Below are 18,549 nucleotides of genomic sequence, written 5' to 3' on the forward strand. Positions count from 1 at the left end.
TCACCCAGACTGGAGTGCAATGGTGATCACAGCTCACTGCAGCCTCAAACTCCTGGGCTTAAGCAATCCACCGTCTTCAACCTCCCGAGCAGCTAGGACTACTGGCATGTACCACCATGCCCTGCTAATTTTTTTTTTTTACTGTTTTTTTTTTTTTAGAGAAGAGGATCTCACTCCATTGCGCAGTCTTGTCTCAAATTCCTGGCCTCAAGTGATCCTCCTGCCTCCCAAAGTGTGGCTTTTTTTTTTTAGACAGAAAAAAAGGCGTGATCTCGGCTCACAGCAACCTCCGCCTTCTGGGTTCAAGCAATTCTCCTGCCTCAGCCTCCCAAGTAGCTGGAATTACAGGAGCCTGCCACCACATCCAGCTAATGTTTGCTTGTTTATTTATTTATTTATTTATTATTATTATTATTATTATTATTTTTTTTTGAGACAGAGTCTTGCTCTGTCACCTAGGCTGGAGTGCAGTGGCACAATCTTGGCTTGCTGCAACCTCCGCCTCCTGGGTTCAAGCAATTCTCCTGCCTCAGCATTCCAAGTAGCTGGGATTACAGGCTCCCGCTGCCATGCCCGGCTAATTTTTGTATTTTTTTTTCTAGTAGAGATGGGGTTTCACCATGTTGGCCAGGCTGGTCTCGAACTCCTGACCTCGTGATCCACCCACCTCGGCCTCCCAAAGTGCTGGGATTACAGGCATGAGCCACCGCGCCTGGTTAATTTTTGTATTTTCAGTAGAGACGGAGTTTCACCATGTTGGCCAGGCTGGTCTCCAATTGCTGACCTCAGGTGATCCACCCGCCTTGTCCTCCAGAAGTGCTGGGATTACAGGCGTGAGCCACCGTGCCCAGCCGCCTAGCCCTTTTCTAATGTATAATACCACATCTGTCTATCTTACTGCTATCTGAGTAGCAAAATCACAGGCAATAAATGGTGACTGTGGCCTCAATTCGTTAGTCGAGGTGTTACTGTAGCTCCATCCTTATTCCAACAACATAATCAAGGGAAGAGGAGATTATCTGTCACCTATCCTGAGGGGCAGGCTGTCGCCTTATGATAGCCCTTCATGGGCATGGCCAGCCTGTCACGGGGGCCAGTGAAGGGGACACATTCACTCAGAATCTTAACTCCATGCTGATGATGGCTTGGTTTTAGGATCAGTGATTCCCATTTGCCTCATGAGTATCACCTAGGAAATTCTCATTCAGTAGGGGTAAGCTTAGGCCCCTCAAATCTGAACTTCAGAAAGCAAGAGGGGAATGTTCCTGGGAAATACTCACCAAGTGAAAAGAACACTTTTTAAATTCAAATCTCTGCTTCCCCATTTTCTCTCCATGTGACCTTGGGCAAGTCACTTAAACTCGGAGAGCTTTGGTTTCTTTATTATATAATAGAAAAAAGAAAAGCCATCTTGTTTTCATTTTACTTTTCATAATATCAAAACCTCTTAACCTACGGCTCTAACCATAGGAGAAAAGTGAAACCGTGTATTGCATGTATTTATACTGTACTAAAATGCTTTTGAAAAGCATGCTTATTTACTCAGTTAATATCCCTGATGCAGTGACCCTGAAAGTTGCTGTTACAAGGCTTGTTTTGTATTTGAGGAATCTGAAATTTGGAGATTAGTAACTTGTCCAAGATCACTCAGATAATACACATGGCCAAAATTCTAACTCAAATATATTGCCATCAAAATTATATAGCCATTGGATTATTATATTCTTAGACTTAGCAGGTGCTAAGTCACCCACTTATTCAAGAGACACTTACACATATCAGTGGGCTCCAGGGATTGCTATAGGTACTGGAGATACAACCCACATTACTCATGGGCTGCTGTCAACCATGAAGCCACTGGCCAGCCCTCCTCACTTCTGCATGCAGCCCTGAGTTGACACCAGGTTGCCTCCTACATCCTTGTTTGCTTGAAACCCACCACCATGAGTGGTTCTAGCTAAGTAAACTGCTGCCCAGTCGGATCCCCCAGTTTTATCTGTTAGATCCAAGATTCACAGAGCAAAGTCTGGGTGCAGAGACCTCCTGGCAGAAGGAGACATTGGAATATTGACATGTATCTTCTTGGCTCTAGTTAGTTACATTTGAGGAAACTTCAGATGCTCCCCATCCTGATGCACAGATTATAGCTCTAACTTCTCTCAGAAGAACAGCAATTTAGATAGCATACCAAGAGTTTATACTTTTTAAAAGCTTAAATCTGATTTCAAAACAATTCCTGTTTACTAAAGACTTGCTAGAAAATAGGGATAATGAAATTTACCCACCAATCCCAACACTCAGATCAACAATAATTGCCGTCAACATTTTAGTGAACATAGTTCTGATTTTGTAAAGCACAGATACTAAGATTTTGTAACCTTTATCTCTGGTATCTGCTTCTAAAATCAGCTTTGCAAGTGAGAAGAAAAGAATAACCACTACATCGTTTAAAAGACAATTCTGCTACTTCATCCGTTCATTCAACAAATACTTGAGTGTGTAGTATATGCCAGCCACAGTTTCAGGTGCTGGGGAGCAGCAGTGCACAAAACTCCATGGCCTTCGTGGAGTCTAGAGTTTAGTCAGGGAGAGAGAGAGAGAGACACTGGACAAATAAATAAACACACATAAGTGCACAATTTATGACACGTTTCAAGAAGGAAATGAACAAAGTGAAGGAAGTGAACGGGATGGGGAGACATACTTTTGGACTAGAACTTACTTAGGTCAGGGAGAATATTTCTGAGACTGTGACACTCACATGAACATAATGCTCCAGATTATAGCAACCTGGTATAAGTCAAAAGTCACTGTGGATGAATAAACATTTGTCACTTAAGTCCATGTTTCAATTTTCTTATTAATTGATACGGGATAGATCTTGCCACTGCATTTCAGCCTGGGCAACAGAGCGAGACTTGGTCTAGAGAAAAAAAGAAAAGAAAAGAATATTGTAAAAAAATGTTGCTTTACATAGTCCGCATAAATACGCCATAATCAAAAATAATCAATTACACAGTATTTGAACCTGTTTTAGTCCCTGGTGGAAAGTCTGAGGTAAAAGAAAAAAAAAACGTGAGCTTTAGTGTTATATAACATCCAGATGCCAATTTTTTTCTTTTTTGGCCTGATACTAGCTGTTGATTTAGAAAAGCTATTTAATCCCTTTGAGCTTTACTTTCCTTGATTATGGGAAAAAAATAAAAGGCATAAATAGAGTGAAAAAAATTAACCTCCTTGATGCTGGAAAAATAGAGTAGCGCTTGGTGGTGGTTGGATTTTTCTTTCAACTCAGTAGGGCTCTGTTAGTAGCAGAAACCCCACATGGAGGTTTCTCCAGTTCCTGGAGAAACCTGGGTAACCGACTCAGCAGGTTGAAGCCTTATCACTGTGGTTTTTCTTTTTAAGGTATGGAAACTTCCGGTTTCCTTTTGTGCCTCTTTTATTTCACTTACTTTATTGCATCACAAGCTATGTGGTAGTGGTTTCACTTTTACCATGTGAACTGGATTATCCCACTGCAAATCTCCCTTGAGTTCTTGGAAAAATATCTAACATTGATAAGAAACAGGAAAATTTTAAGAAAATACCCAACTAAGGAACTATTGAATGTTTGACATAGTTTGCAGAGACTTTAGGGAGATCTTAACAGGTTCTTTTTTTTTTGTTTTGAGACAGGGTCTCCCTCTGTCACCGAGGCTGGAGTATAGTGGCATGACCTCGGGTCACTGCAACCTCTGGCTCCAGGGTTCAAGCGATTCTCCCACCTCAGCCTCCTGAGTAGCTGGAATTACAGGTGCGTGCCACCACAGCCTGGCTAATTCTCGTATTTTTAGTAGAGACAGGGTTTCACCATTTTGGTCAGGGTGATCTCAAACTCCCTACCTCAGGTGATCTGCCAGCCTTGGTCTCCCAAAGTGCTGGGATTACAGGTGTGAGTCACCTCCCTTGGCAACAGTTTCTTTCCTTTCCTTTCCTTTCCTTTCCTTTCCTTTCCTTTCCTTTCTCTTTTCTTTTCTTTTCTTTTTTTTTTTTTTTTTGAGATGGAGTTTAGCTCTGTCACCCAGGCTGGAGTGCAGTGATGTGATCTCAGCTCACTGCAACCTGCACCTCCTGGGTTCAAGCAATTCTCTTGCTTCAGCCTCCTGAGTAGCTGGGATTACAGGCACCTGCCACCACGCCCCACTTTTTTTTTTTTTTTTTTTTAGTACAGATAGGGTTTCACCATGTTGGACAGGTTGGTCTTGGACTCCTGACCTCTAGTGATCTGCCTGCCTCGGCCTCCCAAAGTGCTGGGATTACAGGTGTGAGCCACTGTGCCCTGATAACAGTTTCTTTAGAAAGGTCAGCTTAAAGGCCTGTTTTTGTGTCTCAGGGAACTACACGGAGTGTTTGTTTTTTAATACACTGGGACAAAGAAGAGCAAGCCTAGTATTTAATGTCCTGAGCCTTACAGCTATGCAGCTGCCCAAGCGGGCTTTTCTTTTCCTAACCCAGCTGGATTGCCATAGACCAAGGAGAAGTTGCTTGACCCAGGAAGAAAACATGAGTTCTATCCCCAGGAGTGGAGTCAGAGTATTTCCCAGATGCTGGTCCCCATCCAACTAGAGGCTGTTTCCTCTGCCTTGCAACCACTGGCAGGTACAGGCACTTCTGCCCACAAGACAATCTGGCAGCAGTAGCACTTCCTAAGGGAGCCAGCGACAGATGGCTCTGACATGGTACAACAGCCTGCAGAGGAAAGAAACATGGGACAGCAATCTCTCTTCTCTATTGTCTCTTCCAATGACACTTTCTTTCTTCCTTTCTTATTTTGAAGAAAAGAAGACATGAGTTAGTATCAAATGTGGCAGGAACTGTGGGCCAGGCGCGGTGGCTCACTCCTGTAGTCCCAGTACTTTGAGAGGCCAAGGGTCGAGGATTGCTTGAGCCCAGGAGTTCAAGACCAGCCTGGGCAACATAGGAAGATGCTGTATCTACAAAAATAAACAAACAAACAAACAAACAAACAAACAAATAAATAAATAAATAAAATTAGCTGGGCGCAGTGGCGCCCATCTGTAGTGCCAACTACTCTGGAGGCCGAGATGAGGAGATTGCTTAAGCCTGGGAGTTCCAGACTGCCCTGCACTCCAGTCTGGGCAACAGAGCCAGTCCCCATCTCAAAAAAACAAAACAAAAACCAAAGAATAGAAACGAGTGATGCTGTACTTGTACAGGTGACTGTGCATCTGAACTCATGGAATTATTGGGGTCTAAGTTCATAGAACTCATTATTAAAGAGGGGATCACAGTTGAAAATCACACGTAAGTAAATTAACAAAGCTCTCTGTAATCTAAGTCAAAAATTAATATGAAGCAAACATAGGAAAAAAACATTCACTTGGTCTGCATGGAGAAAAGTGCTTAACTCTAGCAATAACTGGATTTGAGGAGATGTTTTTCATGTGGTAAAACATAGGGCTATGTGTTGTGGCTCATGCTTGTAATTTTAGCACGTTGGGAGGCTGAGGCAGAATGGTCCCTTGAGCCCAGGAGTCTCAGACCAGCCTGGCCAACATAGGTAGACTTTGTCTCTATAAAAATAAAATAATACATGAAATAAAATGAAAAAAGAAAACCACATCCTTATCAGAAAATTAAATACAAAGAGTAGGCGTGGTGGATCATGCCTATAATCCCAGCACTTTGGGAAGCCAAGACTGGAAGATCTCTTGAGCTCTAGAGTTTGATACCAGCCTGGGAAACATGGAGACAATCTGTCTCTACATGAAATACAAAAATTAGCCAGGCATGGAGGCTCGCTACTTGGGAGGCTGACAGGGGAGGATCCCTTGAACCCAGGAGTTCAAAGCTGCAGTGAGCTGTGTTCACCATTACACTCCAGCCTGGGTGACAGAGTGAAACTCTGTTTCAAATAAAGAAAGAAAGAAAAGTAAATTAAAAAGTAAATCTAGAATTCCATGAATTATGGGCACACATGTAGTGATGGTCTTCAGTAATGGTTCTCATACTTTAGCTAAAACCATTTATAAATGCTAAACATTGTTTAAAAAAAAATACAGATTCCTGAATCTCACTTCTAGATATTCTGAAGAAGTAATTTTAAGGGTGCAGCCCAGAAATCTATATTTTAGTAAGCTCACCGAATACTTCTGACTCACGAGCCAGTTCCCTGGACCAACTTTAGAAACTATAGTCTCCCAAAAACAGAAAGAAAACTTATTTGGGAATATACAAAGCCAAACTGCAAGAACATTAGTGTCAGATTCCAAAATCCAGTGTTCACACTTTAAAACATTTGCCTGTGGGCACTGGTACATGACTTTCAGTCTCACTGATCCTTCATCGTCTCCATAGCAACAATGACTTAGAAAAGGAAATCACAGAGGAAATAAGAAAATTGTTAATGCCACTCCTCTTTTTTTTTTTTTTTTTTTTTTTTTGAGATGGAGTCTCACTCTGTTGCCCAAGCTGGAGTGCAGTGGCATGATCTTGGTTCACTGCAACGTCCGCCTCCTGGGTTTAAGTGATTCTCGTGCCTCAGACTCCCAAGTAGCTGGGATTACAGGTGCACACCACCATACCCAGCTAATTTGTGTATTTTCAGTAGAGACAGAGTTTTGCCATGTTGGCCAGGCTGGTCTCAAACTCCTGCCCTCAAGTGATCCTCCTGCCTCAGCCTCCCAAAGTGCTGAGATTACAGACAGGTGTGAGCCACCACGCCTGGCCAAAATAATGGAAGTGTTTCATAATGACGATGTCTTACACTAGATAAAATATTCTATTAATACCTGTATCCTAGGGTTTTCTGGGTGTTAACTGAGCCAAGATCCCTAAAATACTTAGAATTATAAGTGGCTAATATTAACATTAATCACTTAATAAATGTAATATGTTAGCTGGGCATGGTGGCATGTGGGTAGTTCCAGCTACTCTGGAGGCTGTGGCAGGAGGATCACTTGAGTCCAAGAGTCTTAGGCCACAGTGACCTATGATTGTGCTTGTAAACAACCACTGCACTCCAGCCTGGGCATCATAGTAGATCCTGTCTCTAAAATAAATAAATATATATATGTGTGTGTGTATATGTGTATATACATATATGTGTATATATGTATAAACATAGATCTCCTCATATGTTACATACTATGTAATATGTGTTATATATAACATGCATGTTTACATATATTACACATGTTTATATATTGTTACATAAATATATATCATATGTAACACATAAATATGATATGACATGTAGCATATAAATATGATATATACATATATACATATTACATGTAACACATATAAATAGAGATCTATATTTACATATATAACATAAATTACATTACATATAATATAAATGTGTAGTATAATACATACATATAATACATATATAACATATAATATAAATTATATGTAACATATGTATAAATAGAGATCTATATTTATAATCTAACAGTAGTCTTCAAATTAACTAGTCCCCTCCTCACATTGAAACTGTAGATTGCTTCTAACTTTCCTACATATATGGCATTGAATATTCTTGTATGTACCTTCATGTGCATCTCTAATTCAGATAGATTTCTAGTAATGGAATTACTAGATCAAAAAACCTGAACAAATTTAAGGGATGGACCTGTAATCATAATGATTAGAAAGTCAGTCAAATCTGTGTTGGAATCACCACTTATTCTATGACCTTGGTCATAGAATTTAATTTTCTCAATTTTCATATCCATAAAATGGGGATAATAACAACATTCACAGGCATATTGTGATGTAATTAGACACAACACAATACTGGCACACAGTATGTTCAAAGTAAATGTAAGCTATTTTTATGAGGACATTTGAAACAGCAGGGCATTGCTTCATCCTAGCATTGGTGAGAAAGCACTGCACTATGGAAACCATCAGTTTTCAACAGTGACTCCACATGGCCATAATAGTAAGAGCAGTGGCAGAAAACGCATGTGTTGTCAGAAATGACCAGATTTATCAGTTCTTTCTTTGGTGTTTGTTAACAGGACTGTCCATTTGCATGGCCAAAGCCTGTGCCTGAGATTCTTTTTTTTTTTTGAGACAGAGTTTCGCTCTTGTTGCCTGGGCTGGAGTGCAATGGCACGATCTTGGCTCACTGCAACCGCCACCTCCCAGGTTCAAGTGATTCTCCTGCCTCAGCCTCCTGAGTAGCTGGGATTACAGGCATGCGCCACCACACCTGGCTAATTTTGTATTTTTAGTGGAGATGGGGTTTCTCCTTGTTGGTCAGGCTGGTCGCCAACCCCCAACCTCAAGTGATCCGCCCGCCTCGGCCTCCTAAAGTGCTGGAATTACAGGCGTGAACCACCTAAAGTGCTGGAATTACAGGCCATGAGATTCTTGAATAATCTGATACAGAGTTCAGGACAGAGATAATGGGCCCTGCCAATCTGTATATGAGGATCCGAGTGATTGCTTTAAATGTTTTTTTTTTTTTTAAGATGGAGTCCCTGCCAATCTGTATATGAGGATCTGAGTGATTGCTTTAAATCTTTTTTATTTATTTATTTTTTTTAAGATGGAGTCTCTTTCTGTTGCCCAGGCTGGAGTGCAGTGGTGTGATCTCAGCTCATTACAACCTCTGCCTCCTGTGTTCAAGAGATTCTCCCGCCTCAGCCTCCCAAGCAACTGGGATTACAGGCATGTGCCACCACACCCGGCTAATTTTTGTATTTTTAGTAGAGACGGGGTTTCGCCATGTTGGCCAGGCGGGTCTTGAACTCCTGACCTCAGGTGACCCACCCACCTCAGCCTCCCAAAGTGCTGGGATTACAGCATGAGCACTGTGACTGGCCTATATCTTTTAATATATTGCATATATAATATATTGCACATGTAATATATTGTGACACACACACGTGAAGCAGCTTGTAATGATTTCTAAGGAAACAACATAAGAACAGTCTGTCTCTCTGCATAATATAACCATGAGGAGTCACTTTGGCAATTTTATTTGTATCTTATATTTCCCAGCAAAATCTAAGAGTGAATCTTAGTCAATGGTTGAGATTGGCATGCTGATGTGTAGTTCATGAGATATAGTTCATGAAAGGCCTCCTGACTTGACCTGCTAGAGAAGTTAGGAGGCCCAGAATTTAGAAATACAACCAGAAGTGATTACATAACAAGCATGTTGAATACATTAAACAATTGGCTTGTCAGATGATGAATATACACATTTCACTCATTTTAGTTCAGAAAACATGTCAATCTTAAGCAATTCCACGGTTTCTACAATCCACTCATAAAGATTACATCAAAGAAAATACGATTTTAAAATAAGCTTTTAGCTGGGCGTGGTGCCTTCTGCCTGTAATCCCACCACTTTGGGAGGCCGAGGCAGGTGGATCTCTTGAGGTCATGAGTTCCAGACTAGCCTGGCCAACACAGAGAAACCCTGTCTCTACTAAAAATACAAAAAATAGCTAAGCATGGTGGTGCACACCTGTAGTCCCAGGTATTTGGGAGGCTGAGGGACGAGAATCACTTGAACCCAGGGAGCAGGGGTTGCAGTGAGCCGAGATTGTGCCACTGCTCTCCAGCCTGGGCAATAGAGCGTGACACCATCTCAAAAAAAAAAAAAAAAAAGAAAAGAAAAGAAAAGAAAAATATATTAAATTTCTTTCCTAATGACAGGTGGTAGTCTTCTAGTAGAGGGAGGACTAGAACCCAGTTCTTCTAATTCCCAGGCCAGTGCCTTTTATACTATATCCTGAAGATCCCCTGAGCTTTACTTAATACTTATGGGTTATGCTTTCTCAAGATGCTAGGCTAAGCCACAAGGAACAGAACTATGAAATTTTCTCCTTGGACTTAAGCAATGAATAAATGAATGGAATTAACATAAACATATATTTTGGCTTCCCTAATATATAAGTAGATCTTTCTGCATGTATTGGTCTGAAGTCAGTGAAAGAGGTTTGTGAGATTTCCTTTTAAATGTGAACTGAATGGCTGTGTGAAGTCAACTGTTTGGTTACTAAGGGCAATTTATCCATAGGAGTTTCTCTTTATTTAGACAACATAATGTTCGTGGAAGCTGATCACACAAATTGGATCGATCATCCTTGTTATATCCAACTAACAGTCGAGAAGTAAGGGGTGAAAAGCACTCAGGGTACAAAACATTGCTCCAAGAATGCAATTCTCTGCAAACCTGGTTGCTGTAACTGCCTGTTGTTCACATTGAAGGCCACCCGGTCTGTGTGCCCGAATTGCAATTTTTGCTTCCCAAATAAGACTTTTTAAATGTAGAAATTCATCTCTGTATTTTATTTGACTCTGACATGTTCGATCATTCACTGAACAGTCAGGCATTTGACAAAGGAGATCAAGAAGTCCTGGCTGGGTGCAGTGGCTCATGCCTGTAGTCCCAGCACTGTGGGAAGCCAAGGATAGAGTTCGAGACCAATCTGACCAACATGGTGAAATCCCATCTCTACTAAAAATACAAAAATTAGCCGGGTGTGCTGGCATGCACCTGTAATCCCAGCTGCTTGGGAGGCTGAGACAGGAGAATTGCTTGAGCCCAGGAGGCGGAGGTTGCAGTGAGCCAAGATCAAGCCATTGTACTCCAGCCTGAGTGACAAGAGCAAAAATCAGTCTTAAAAAAAAGAAAAATAGAAGTCCCCAGCATTAGAGCTGTGCATCTCACATAAGAGCGAAGGAATCTCTGGCAGTCAGGGCTGGGGGAAGGCATGAGAGTGTAGGACTTTCAATTTTACTCAGCCAATTTGAAGAGAAATGTAAAGTAATTTAACTGTATAGTTAGGAAAAGTGTCATTGTTATACTGTAACAAACATAGAAATAATGGAGAAAATGCAAGATTTTCATGATTTTAAAAATAACACAGTTTCCCAGAATTTGCAAGATTGTGATAGTTCATGGTTTCAAAACTGTCATGTAGTTGGGATGACAGGTATCCGCCACCACTCCTGGCTAATTTTTGTATTTTTTGTGGAGAGACGAGGTTTTGCCATGTTGCCCAGCCTGGTCTCAAACTCCTGGACTCAAGCAATCGACCTGCTTTGCCTCCCAAAGTGCTGGGATTATAGGCGTGAGCTACCGTGCCTGGCCCAATATATTTACTTATTTATGTATTTAGCTTTTATTTTTATTTATTTATTTTGGAGACAGGGCCTCACTCTGTCATCCAGGTTGGAGTGCAGTGGCGCAATCTCAGCTCACTGCAACCTTCGCCTCCAGGGCTCAAGTGATTCTCCTGTCTCAGCCTCCCAAGTAGCTTAGACTACAGGTGTGTGCCACCATACCTGGCTAATTTTTGTATTTTCAATAGAGATGGGATTTCATCATGTTGATCAAGATGGTCTCAAACTCTTGACCTCAAGTGATCTGTCTGCCTCAGCCTCCCAAAGTGTTGGGATTACAGGCGTGAGCCACTGTACCTGGCCCAATATGTTTATGTATTTATTTATTTTTATTTTTGTATGTGCCATACAAAAATGGACTCTGTTTAAAAAGAAGATGAAGGGAAGTCCTATGATGCTATGCCATCAGGTGGAATTTCCTTGGGCAAATACTTTACTATTATGATGAACTGTGAGTGATTCATTTAACAAATATACCACCTGCCTAATCATCCCATTTAGGCCTTACATCAAGTCCATTTCCTCTGCTTGGGAACTAGACTCCATCCCTTTCCAAGACTTACACAAAGACATAGATCAGCAGCTTTCTCTTCTCTTTTCGATATAACTTATTTTCTATTTATCCTGGATAATTTTGATCAACATACAAACATGGTGTTTCTTCACACCCCATTTCTTTATTCACCTTTATAGTAAGATCCCTAAAATCATTTTCAGTGCTCTGTTTTAATTTCTCTTTCATTTGTATTTGAATCTACTCCAGTAAGGTTTAAATGCCCATTTCTCCATCGAAAATGTTCTTATTAAGAACATCACACCCAGGAAATGACTCAGAGCAAGAGGACAGCTTCAATTCCCTATGATTTCATCTCCTACATAGTCAATCAGCACTTCTGGCCCATTGGCTTCCTCCCAACCAGCAAGTTGTCCTTAAAACCTCTGATCCCCAAATGCTCAGGGAGACTGATTTGAGTAGTAATAAAACTTCAGTCTTCTACACAATAAAAACAAACAAACAAACAAACAAACAAAAAATCAGTGGCTGCTGGTGGTTGCTCATACCTGTAATCCCAGCACTTTGGGAGGCTGAGGTAGGAAGACCACTTGAAGCCAGGAGTTGGAGACCAGCCTGGGCAACATGGTGAGACCCATCTCTATAAAAAATTTATTTATTTATTTATTTATTTATTTTAAAAAAGAACAACAGTGACCTCTATATTTCTTTTTTTAAAATAAATTTTATTGTATATATTTGAGGTTTACAACCTCAAATCCTACCACTTTGGGAGGCCGAGGCAGGTGGATCGCTTGAGGCCATGAGTTCCAGACCAGCCTGGCCAACATGTGGAAACCCTGACTCTAGTAAGTCTGTATGTACTAGGATACATATAGACAGTGAAATGCTTACTATAGTGAAGCAAATTAATATATCTACATTCTCACAATTCCTTTTTTTGTGGCAAGAGCAGTTAAAATTTGTTTATTTAACAAAAGTGCCTAATTTTACTAACTGTAGTGCCTGCTGTACATTAGATCTCTAGTTTATCCTACATATCTGCTTGTTTGTATCTTTTTTTTTTTTTTGAGATGGAGTCTCTTTCTCTGTCACCCAGGCTGAAGTGCAGTGGTGCGATCTTGGCTTACTGCAACCTCCGCCTCCTGGTTTCAAGCAATTCTCCTGCCTCAGCCTCCCAAGTAATTGGGACTACAGGCGCGTGCCACCATGCCTGGCTAATTTCTTGTATTTTTTGTAGAGACAGGGTTTAACCATGTTGGCCAGGCTGGTCTCAAACTCCTGACTTCAAGTGATCCACCCACCTCAGCTTCCCAAATTTCTGGGATTACAGGCATGAGCCACTGCCCCCAGCCTACTTGTTTGTATCTTTTGACCTACATCTCCCCATTTCCTCCCCACCCCAATCTCTACATTTCTTGCACGAGTTTCTCTATAGCACTTATCACTACTGACATACTGTATATTTTACTTCGATTTGTTTATTGAATTTCTCTCTTCACTATAGGTTAAGTTCTATAAGAAGAAGGATTTTATTGTTTTTTTTTTCATCGTTGTATTCCCAGAATCTACAGCATTGCCAATAGTAATAAATTTGTCATTGTTGTTGAGACAGGGTCTCGCCCTGTTGCCCAGGCTGAAGCGCAGTTCCATGATCGTGTCTCACTGCAACCTCCACCTCTCTGGCTCAAGTGATTTTTCCTGCTTCAGCTTCCCGAGTAGCTGGGAAAAGAAGCATGCACCATCATGCTGGGCTAATTTTTGTAGTTTTGGTAGAGACAGGGTTTCATCACCATGTTGCCCAGGCTGGTCTCGAACACCTGGGCTCAAGTGATCTACCCAACGTGGCTTCCCAAAGTGCCTGGGTTACAGGCATGAGCCACCATGCCTGCCTGATAAATGAGTAATAGTTGTCCCTTATATAGTTAAAAGAATTAATTTATGCTTATATTCTGCTTGAGGAAAGACAGACAGCAAACAAACATGTAAAAATATATAGAATGTCATAGTAACACATTCTATGGAAAAAGAGCAGTTAGGAGAATGGAGAACATCATGCCATGCTTAGAGGTAAAAGGGTTGCTATTTTATAGAGTGATCAGAAAATGCTTCTCTAATAAGGCAACATTTGAACTGAGGCCTGAAGGAAGAAAGGCAGTAAGCCATACATGAGAGTACACGTCCAGGAAGGGAATACAGTAAGTGCTAATATCCTGAGGTGGAAATTTTCTTGGATGTTTGAGAAATAGAAAGGAGATTAGTATAGCAAGAGCAAAGTAGTTGAGGCAGAGAGTGCCAGGAAATGTGCTAGAAAGGATGTAGGAAGTGTGTTCACATTTGGTTTTGCAAGCATTTAGCTTGTAAGCCTGGGTAACATAACAAAACCCCATCTCTAAAAAAAATTCAAAAATTAGCTGAGTGTGGTGGTGCACATCTGTAGCTCCAACTACGTGGGAGGCTGGGGTGGGAGAATTGCATGAGCCCAGGAGCTGGAAGCTGCAGTGAGCCGAGATTGCACCACTGCACTTCATCCTGGGTGACAGAGGGAAACACTGTCTCAAAAAAAAAAAAAAAAAAAGAAAGAAAGAAAGAAAAAGAAAAAAAAATAAAAGAATTTATCTTTTACTCAAGTGGGAAAGAAACCCCTGGAAGGTATAAAAAAGAAGTGTGGCATGATCACAAAACTCTAGCCAGTGTGCTGAGACTAGAATATAAGAAGCATGGGATAGAGATGCAAACCAGTTAAGAAGTTATGACAAAAATATAAGTAAGCTGAATGCAGCAACATATGAAAAGGTGATATATCATGACCAATTGGGATCAATCCCAGGAAGGCAAGGTTGGTTTAACATCTGAAAATTAACCAATATAATAGATTTTATTAACAGAATAACAGACAAAACCATATGATCATCTCAATGTAAGCTGAACATATTGCCAAAATTTCATGATAAAAATTCTTAACAAACAGAAAAGAAGGAACTTCTTCAACCTGGAAAAGGGCATCTACAGATCACCCCAGCTACCATAATGTGTAATGGTGAAAGGCTGAATGCTTTTCTTTTAAGGTCAGGTACAATACAAGGAGATGCATTCCAACCACTTCTATTCAACATTGTACTAGAGGTGCTAGCCAAGGTAATTAGGCAAGAAAGTGAAACAAAGGCTTCCAGATTAGAAAAGAAAAAGTAAAATTATCTTAATTTGCAGATGACATGATCACTGTATTAGTCTGTTCTCATACTGCTTATAAAGACATACCCAAGACTGGATAATTTATAAAGGAAAGATGTTTGACTCACAGTTCCCCATGGCTGGGGAGGCCTCACAATCATGGCAGAAGAGCAAGGAACATCTCACATGGTGGCAGGCAAGAAGAGAATGAGAGCCAAGCCAGAGGGAAACCCCTTATGAAATCATCAGATCTTGAGAGACTTATTCACTACCAGGAGAACAGTATGGGGGAAACGCCCTTATAATTCAATTATCTCCCACTGTGTTCCTCCCACAACACGTGGGAATTATGGGAGCTACAATTCAAGATGAAATTTGGGTGGAGACACAGTCAAACCACATCAACTTTTTTCTTCTTCCTCTGCTTTTTTTTTTGAGGCAGAGTCCCACTCTGTTATCTGGGCTGGAATGCAGTGGTGTGTGATCTCGGCTCACTGCAACTTCCGCCTTCTGGGTTCAAGTGATTCTTCTGCCTCAGACTCCTAAGTAGCTGAAATTATAGGCACCTGCCACCATATCCAGCTAATTTTTGTTTTTTGGTTTGTTTGTTTGTTTTTTGAGACAGAGTCTTGCTCTGTCACCCAGGCTGGAATTCAGGGGCGGGATCTTGGCTCACTGCAAGCTCCATCTCCCAGGTTCAAGCCATTCTCCTGCCTCAGCCTCCTGAGTAGCTGGGACTACAGGTGCCCACCACCACGCTAATTTTTTGTATTTTTAGTAGAGATGGAGTTTGACAATGTTAGCCGGGATGGTCTTGATCTCCTGACCTCGTGATCCACCTGCCTTGGCCTCCCAAGGTACTGGTATTACAGGTGTGAACCAATTTTTGTATTTTTAGTAGAGACGGGGTTTCACCACATTGGCAAGGTTGGTCTCAAACTCCTGACCTCAGGTGATCTGCCAGCCTCGGCCTCCCAAAATGTTGGGATTACAGGTGTGAGCCACTATGCCCCGCCATATCAATCTTGTATATAGAAAATCCTAAAGCATTTACCAAAAAAAACCCTATTAGAACTAATAACTGAGTCAGCAAGGTTGTAGACTATGAGATCAATATACAAAAACTAAATTTCTGTACATGTGCAATGAAAAACCCCAAAACGAAACACAGAATATAATTCTATTTATAATAGTATCACAAAGAATGACAATACTTAGAAACAAACGATGGGCGCGAGCCCACCCTTCCGCCCTGCCTGTGCGCTGCCCGCGTATGGAGCTGCTGTGCTGCGAAGGCACCAGGACCCGCAGCCTCCAGGGAACCAGCGTGTCCTGCAGACCTTGCTCAGCTTGGAGTAGTGCTACGTGCACCGCACCTCCTACTTCCACTGCGTGCTAAACAACAGCAAACCGCACATGCGGAAGATGCTGGTTTACTGGATGCTGGAGGTGTGTGACGAGCAGCGCTGTGAGGAGGAAGTCTTTCCCCTGACCCTGATCCACCTGCGTCGCTACCTGTCTTGCGTCCCCACCAACCCGAAAGGCGCAGTTGCAGCTCTCGGATGCGGTCTGCATGCTGCTGACCTCCAAGCTGCGCAAGACCAGGCCCAGGACCATCGAGAAAATGTGCATCTACACCGACCAGTTGCCGTACTGGGAGGTGATGGTCCTGGGGAAGCTCAAGTGGGACCTAGCTGCTGTGATTGCTCATGACTTCTTAGCCCTCATTCTGCACCAGATCTCTCTGCCCCGTGACCAACAGGCCTTGGTCAAAAAGCATGCCCAGATCTTTTTGGCCCCCTTTGCTACAGATTACACCTTTGCCATGTACCCACCATCCAGTTGTGAAAACAACCCAGATGCCTGTTCACTGATGAACAGATAACCATATGTGATATATAGCAATACAATGGAATATGGCTTGGCATGCTGGCTCACGCCTGTAATCCTGCACTTTGGGAGGCCGAAGTGGGAGGATCACTTGAGCCCAGGAGTTCAAGGCCCGTCTGGGTCACAAAGTGAGACTCCTTCTAAAAAAAAAAATAAAAATAAAATAAAATAAAATAAAATAAAATAAGCCGGGCGCCATGGCTCACACCTGTAATCCCAGCACTTTGGGAGGCCAAGGTGGGCAGATCATGAGGTCAGGAGATCGAGACCATCCTGGGTAACATGGTGAAACCCCCGTCTCTACCAAAAATACAAAAAATTAGCTGGGCGTAGTGGCGGGAGCCTGTAGTCCCAGCTACTAGGGAGGCTGAGGCAGGAGAATGGCGTGAACCTGGGAGGCAGAGCTTCCAGTGAGCCGAGATCAAGCTACTGCACTCCAGCCTGGGCACAGAGCAAGACTCCGTCTCAAAAAGTAAATAAATAAATAAATAAATAATAAAATAAAAATAAAAAATAAAACAATAGAATATTATTCAGTCATAGAAAGGAATAAAGTGCTAAACACACTATAACATGGATGAACTTTGAAATTATTATGCTAAATGAAAGACGCCAATCATGAAACACCACATATAGTATGATTTCATTTATATGAGATGTCCAAAATAGGCAATTCCGTAGAGACAGAGAGTAGATAAGCAGTTGCTCAGGGCTGGAGGGAATGGGGTCATTGTGGGTGGGTGGTAAGAGCTAAAGGACACAGGATTTCTTCTGGAGTTGTTGAAAATGTCTTAGAAATGATTGTGGTGATTTTTGCACAACTCTGAATATACTACAAACCACTGAATGTAGTACACCTTAAGTAGGTGAATTGTACGATATATGAACTAAGTCTCAATAAAGCTGTTACAAAAAAGTAATAAGAAAAAGAAACCCCAGCCATAAAAAGGATGAGTTTGTGTCCTTTGTAGGGACATGGATGTAGCTGGAAACCATCATTCTCAGCAAACTATCGCAAGAACAGAAAACCAAACACCGCACGTTCTTACTCATAGGTGGAAATTTATCAATGAGATCACTTGGACTCTTGAAGGGGAACATCACACACCGGGGCCTATTATGGGGAGGGGAGAGGAGGGAGGGATGCCATTGGGAGTTATACCTGATGTAAATGATGAGTTGATGGGTGCTGACGAGTTGATGGGTGCAGCACACCAACATGGCACAAGTATACATATGTAACAAACCTGCACGTTGTGCACATGTACCCTAGAACTTAAAGTATAATTAATAAAAAAAAGAAGAAAGAAAACAAACAAACAAAAAAGAAACCCTGTACCAGAAAACATAGGTTTAATTTCCATCTCTGCTCCTGACTGCCTGTGTAACTTTAGGAATGTTACTTAACTTCTCTGTGCCATATAGTTTCCTAACAAACAAATAGAGGAAAACAATAGTTTCTGCCTTACAGGGTTGTAAGGTTTAAAAAAGTCAGTATACATAAAGCACTCAGAACCTGTGCCTGGTTTAAAAAAGTGGGGGAGGGGTTACATCACTTATTATACTGTAAGTTATCACAGAAGACACTGCACATATACTTTACCACCCCCCCAACCGGCCCCCAAGACTCCCGTATTGTAAATAACGACACAAACGCTACAAAGTTATCTTTTCTTTGGAATTATTCAATGGATTTCTAGAAATCAGGTTCCATATTTATTTTTAAATCATAATCCTTGTTCAATTATTTTTCCTGATGCCATTTTATTTATTTATTTATTTATTTATTTATTTATTTATTTATTTATTTATTTATT

General features: G+C 41.4%; 1 pseudogene; it reads left to right on the plus strand.

Moving 5' to 3' along the window:
* Nucleotides 1-16,115: 16,115 nt before the first annotated feature.
* Nucleotides 16,116-18,549, plus strand: part of LOC111546684 — a 29,994-nt pseudogene continuing 27,560 nt past the window's right edge.

The sequence above is a fragment of the Piliocolobus tephrosceles genome, chromosome 9 (genome assembly GCF_002776525.5).
Source record: "Piliocolobus tephrosceles isolate RC106 chromosome 9, ASM277652v3, whole genome shotgun sequence".
Lineage (NCBI taxonomy): Eukaryota > Metazoa > Chordata > Mammalia > Primates > Cercopithecidae > Piliocolobus > Piliocolobus tephrosceles.